Here is a 5,185-nt window from a genome sequence, read left to right on the forward strand (position 1 = left end):
CACATGTCTCTCTGTTTCTTTCTCTTTGTTATGAGGTCACCAGAGTGGATTTAGGGCCCAGTATAAGCCAGTATGATCTCACTTGCTCTTTACCTCGATTACATTTCTAAAGACGATTTCCAAATAAGGTCACATTCTGAGGTTCTGGTAGGTGTGAATTTTGAGGGGACACCATTTAAGCCAGTAGAGCTTCCTATACTGTATTTACCCAAAGAGCTCCCATTTAATATGCATCTTCATAAACACTACCTTTTAATGGATGCACATATTCTCTTTCTATATTGGTGGACATTTAGGTTGGAAAAGGTGAAAGCCTGCACATAAGAACTTTGTGCAAATCACATGTAGGCGCTCCCTTCCCTGGGCTGACTAAGGTGCCTAGGTCAGTGAGCCGAGCAGTGGCTGGATTTCAGCCTCCACTTAATTGCTTTGTCAGTCACCTTTCTGCATGTGGGACATGGTGGCCCAGGTCTGAGAGAATGGAACCTGGGATAGGCTTGTTATTATTTAAGAATATTTCAGAACCTTGACTTTTGTGCTTGGCTTTTTTTTTTCTGTTTCAGGATAGGAAGTACATAATGTCTGAATTGAAAGGCCCTAGAAATCTTTTGCTCTAAGTGTCTCAATTACATAGGAGAAAATAATTATAATATTTGATATTATTTTGCAGTTTATTGATTCACAAAATATAGTCGAAATGTATTATTTTTCAGTCTTAGGAAACAGATATCCAGAAATTTTAACTAACTTTGCTATGAACTAGGGTAAAATTTCAAATCTCTTGACTTTCTTCAGTACCTTGATTATACTATGCTAACTTACATCAAACTCAACTTCCTCTTGTACATTCTAGCTGTGTTATAATCATTATTTTAAAATATTTATTAACAGGGGCATATTCATCCTTTTATGTCTGTATTCTAACTTCCTTTGAAATTACCTAAACTTTTCTTGTTCGAACTTTGCTTTGATGAATATTTTTGATCAGATAAAATAAGTTTTTCAGTATAGCCTTCTTAAATCAAAATGACCACCTTTCTTCATATCTTTATAGTCATCTTTTACCATACTACTGTGGTTGCTGTGATAAGCCTGATATTTCAATAGCACATATTGCAAAGGGCAAAAGGGATAAATACAGCACCTTCTTATTCTGAAATTGAAATAACTTTGAATATTTATTGTTTCATTTTTGTAGAGAAAAAGTTTAATTTTCTAAGGCTTAAATGAAAATAACTCAATGAAATAAATAAGAATTCAAGTTTGTAGTCTAATAAGTAGACCAAAATTCTTAGCATTTGCTTTTCCTGCAGATATTATTGTGGTTCCTTGGTGGTAGAGAACACAGCTGATTCCTTTCTATGTTCCTTGGGATTTAACGCAATGCCAGCTGCACACTTGGCTACTACTAAGTTCATGACAGCCTCCATCTCTCCTTACCTTAATGCATTCTGCTCTGGCCACCATGACTATCCATTCTCTGAACACACTGCACCCATCTCATCTGCATGCCTTTGCTATGAATGACTTTTCTTCAGTGATCCCTTTGCTAGGTTCCTGCTCATCTCTTAAGGTCCAGCTCAAATGTCACATCCTCTGCAAAGCATTTCTTAAGAGCAAGATGATGCCTCATTCATTTTTATGTCCCCAGCACCTAGCACAGTCAGTTAACTAAATGCATATTGAAAGTGAATGAACAGAAGGGATAGAGCCAATATGCTATAACAGACAACTAGCAGAGAAGAATATTGGCTTTATGGTCTGACGAACCTGAATTCATAGCCTTGCTTCTTACTTACACCTATGTGACCTTGGTTAGGTTACATCATTGTTGAGACTTCTTTTCCTTAGTTGTCAGTTGAGAATAATGATAGCATCTGATTCAAAGGGTTCTTGTGAAAATAAAATGAGATCCTATATAGAAAATCCTTCACCTCAAAAGTACTAAATGAGAGTCAATGTTGATAGAATTGTTCTATTGTTTTCCTTTGGTTGTACTGGAGAGGTTGCAGTCTGGCTCAGTTTGGCAGGCCTGAATGCAATTGTATTAGAAAGAACAATTTTGGTTGGTGAGCCATAGAATTGTTATGGTCACCACTACATTTTCCTTCCCAACTAAATTGAGTAAAACTATAAAAAAGCAGACTCCAACTAACTGGAAAATATGTAGAATTTACCCTGAAACTTGAGTTTTAGAAGGAAGAGATAAACCACACACACACACAAAAACCAATATCAACTTTTAAAAATATATAGAAACCTTGCAAGTAAGTTCTAGGAGATGTCCTTAGAACTACATTCAGCCTAAACTTCTGTACCTTTGTATGGTGACATATACACCTTGAGGACTGAATTCAGCCTAAAGAGTGGTGATCTAGCCTAACTCTGTTTAAAAATTTTGAAATGGATGTTAATATATAAAAAAAACTATTATGGAAATTTTCAAGTATATATGAATTTAGAGTGATTAATCTAATGAATCTGTACATAACTATTATTCAGCCTTCAGTAATTAGCAATATTCTGCCATTCTGTTTCATCTCTCTGCTCCTTTTCGTGTGTTTTGCTAGAATATTTAAAAGCAAATGCCAGATATTCTATTTCACTCATAAATATTCCAGTATATACCTCTATCAGATAAAAACCTTAAAAAATATAACTATAATCTATTATTACAGTCAACAAAATTAAAAGTAATCTCTTAATATGATCTAAAACCCAGTTTGTGTTCCGTTTCCCCTGCTTCTACCAATAAAGTCTTTTATAGTTATTTTGTTTGAATGGAATCAAAATACAGTTCACAATTTACATTTGTTAGCAATGTCTTAAGTCTCTTAATTCGTAATAGTTTCCCTCCTTTATTTCTATGCCATTAACTTCTTTAAGAATTTTTAGGGACTAGGGGGAAGGAAAAGGGATCAGGAGTGGGAGCTGACCCGAGGGAGAGGCCGGTCGGGGTCTGGCCGCTGCCCCTGCTCGCCCGAGGTCTCCAGGCCGGGCTGCAGCTCAGTCCTCGGCTCCGGGGCACCTTCTGCGAGGCTCCACCGGGCTAGCGGGGGAGATGCGGGCGGCTGCCACTGCATCATGTCAGCCAAGGACGAACATGCCAGGGAGATCCTGAGGGGCTTCAAACTAAATTGGCTGACCCTTTGGGATGCTGAGACAGGGAAGATACTCTGGCAAGGAACAGACAACTTGTCAGTCCCTGGAGTGGAGCATGAAGCCCGTGTTCCCAAGAAAATTCTCAAGTGCAAGGCAGTGTCTCGAGAATTGAACTTCTATCAGCAGAGCAAATGGAAAAATTTTTACCAGGAACAAAAAGTTTACTTCAAAGGACAATGACTAGAAGAATGGTTCTTCGAGTTTGGCTTTGTGATTCCTAACTCCACAAGCACCTGGCAGTACCTGATGGAGGCGGCACTCGAGTCCCAGATGATGCCAGCCAGAGTGCTCACTGGGAATGTTATCATAGAGACAAAGTTTTTTGATGACGATCTTCTTGTAAGCACATCCAGAGTGAGACTTTTCTACGTTTGAGAGAAGAATGTGTGTGCATTCCAAGAATTTGAGTTTTGTTTGTTTGTTTGTTTGTTTGTTTTTGAGGGGAAAGAGGAAACTGTTTACTCTTTACCTCCACACATTTGATTTTTGATACTTCCACTCCTAATTCTCTCTATGACAAAACCCAGCTGAGGCCACCAGGGGACCAGCTCTGGTGGTTTAGGTAACCAGATGGCATTTTACCCTCAAGCTGCCATCTTCCACTGACCAGACTTAATCCTCACCTCATACCAGGGCAGAGGGCTTGCCTCCACTCCTTCCCAGGGTAAACATGAGGACAAACACATACCACCATTTGATGGTGTTCTTGTCACCCACTCTGCCTCTTCTTGTAGGGGACACATCTTCCTTTGGCCCCTGGTTTTGGAAAAGTTCATGTTCTTGTCCCACATTTAGTTTTTTCCTACTGTTTCTATTTCATACATTTTCATACATTTAGCTTGTTAAATAGAGTGTGATATTATTATAACATAATGAATTGAAACATATGAATTAAAATATTACTACAGTAAAAAAAATTTTTTTAATGGATAAATAGTTCACGAATTCATTGATTTGTGGATTTCTTTTTGAAAAAATTGGAAGATCTCGCAGCCCTGGCTTACACTCCCATAAAGTAACATTAGGCTGCAAGAACGTGGAGGCTACAGCCTTTATATCATGCAAGTGCCTCTAGGTCTTCACAGTCCACATCAGTTCACACAGTCCACACCAGCCAGCTTAGCTTATTTATGTTGCCTACCCAGCCCCTGTGGGCATTGTGCTGGCCACCTCTGACCTACATGTACATCTGTTGGGCAATGAGAACTGAATCCTGAGTGATGAAATTGAAGTCCAAAAACATCTCCAGTCATTAGGTAAATGTTCAGTTTCGGGCACTGTATTACTTAGGTAGGACTGTAAATTAAAATGTTTCAAAAGTTTTCAGGGAAGAATTATATCAACAAAAGATTTTTAAAAATCTTAGATTAGCCTAAAACTTTATGAATTGACATCTCTCTTTTTTTGAACATCTAGTTAATCTGCTTTACAGACTTACATTCTGTAAACATCTTTTTCACCTGTGTGGAGGTTTGATCCTACAAAGGCCACTGGACAAGGTGTCACAAGACCCAAACTTGAATTTTGGTCCTCTATGACAAATGGATCACCAATTTGCTTCTCTGAGACACCTTGGCAGAGTGGAAGGAATAGCCTTTCTCTCAGGGATGCTGTGAAGTTCAAATAAAGTAACAGATGTGACATTAATTTGTAAACTGTATAGCTCTGCATTTAAACAAGTTATTACTATGAATAAGGATATATTGAATTATGCATAGTATCCTCTTTCACACCTCTGTGCAGTCACTATACTGTTTCCTCTCCCTGGAATGCCTAAAGAATAATTGCTAGTCATCTGTGGTCCCCAAACATATGCCTATTTCTTTATAATCTTTGTCTGACTATATTAAAGCCATTTGTTCACATCTTTGTCTTCTGTAAGATTCTGGGAGTAAATTACAGTTTACATAGTACTTGGAATACAGCAGACTCTCAGTAAATGTCTATTGAATTGGATGAGATTAATTTGGATAATTATTATATCTGTGCCTGTCTTGAAGGACAAAGTCTATGTCTATGCAAT

General features: G+C 38.0%; 1 protein-coding gene and 1 pseudogene across 1 annotated transcript in view; both read left to right on the forward strand.

Annotated features, from left to right (window-relative positions):
• ASAH2 (N-acylsphingosine amidohydrolase 2) overlaps positions 1-5,185 on the forward strand; it is a 69,627-nt gene that overhangs the window by 23,311 nt on the left and 41,131 nt on the right. The gene's annotated exons all lie outside the window — the stretch shown is intronic.
• LOC105293120 lies at positions 3,074-3,537 on the forward strand (annotated as a pseudogene).

Source organism: Pteropus vampyrus, unplaced genomic scaffold, assembly GCF_000151845.1.
Source record: "Pteropus vampyrus isolate Shadow unplaced genomic scaffold, Pvam_2.0 Scaffold68, whole genome shotgun sequence".
Lineage (NCBI taxonomy): Eukaryota > Metazoa > Chordata > Mammalia > Chiroptera > Pteropodidae > Pteropus > Pteropus vampyrus.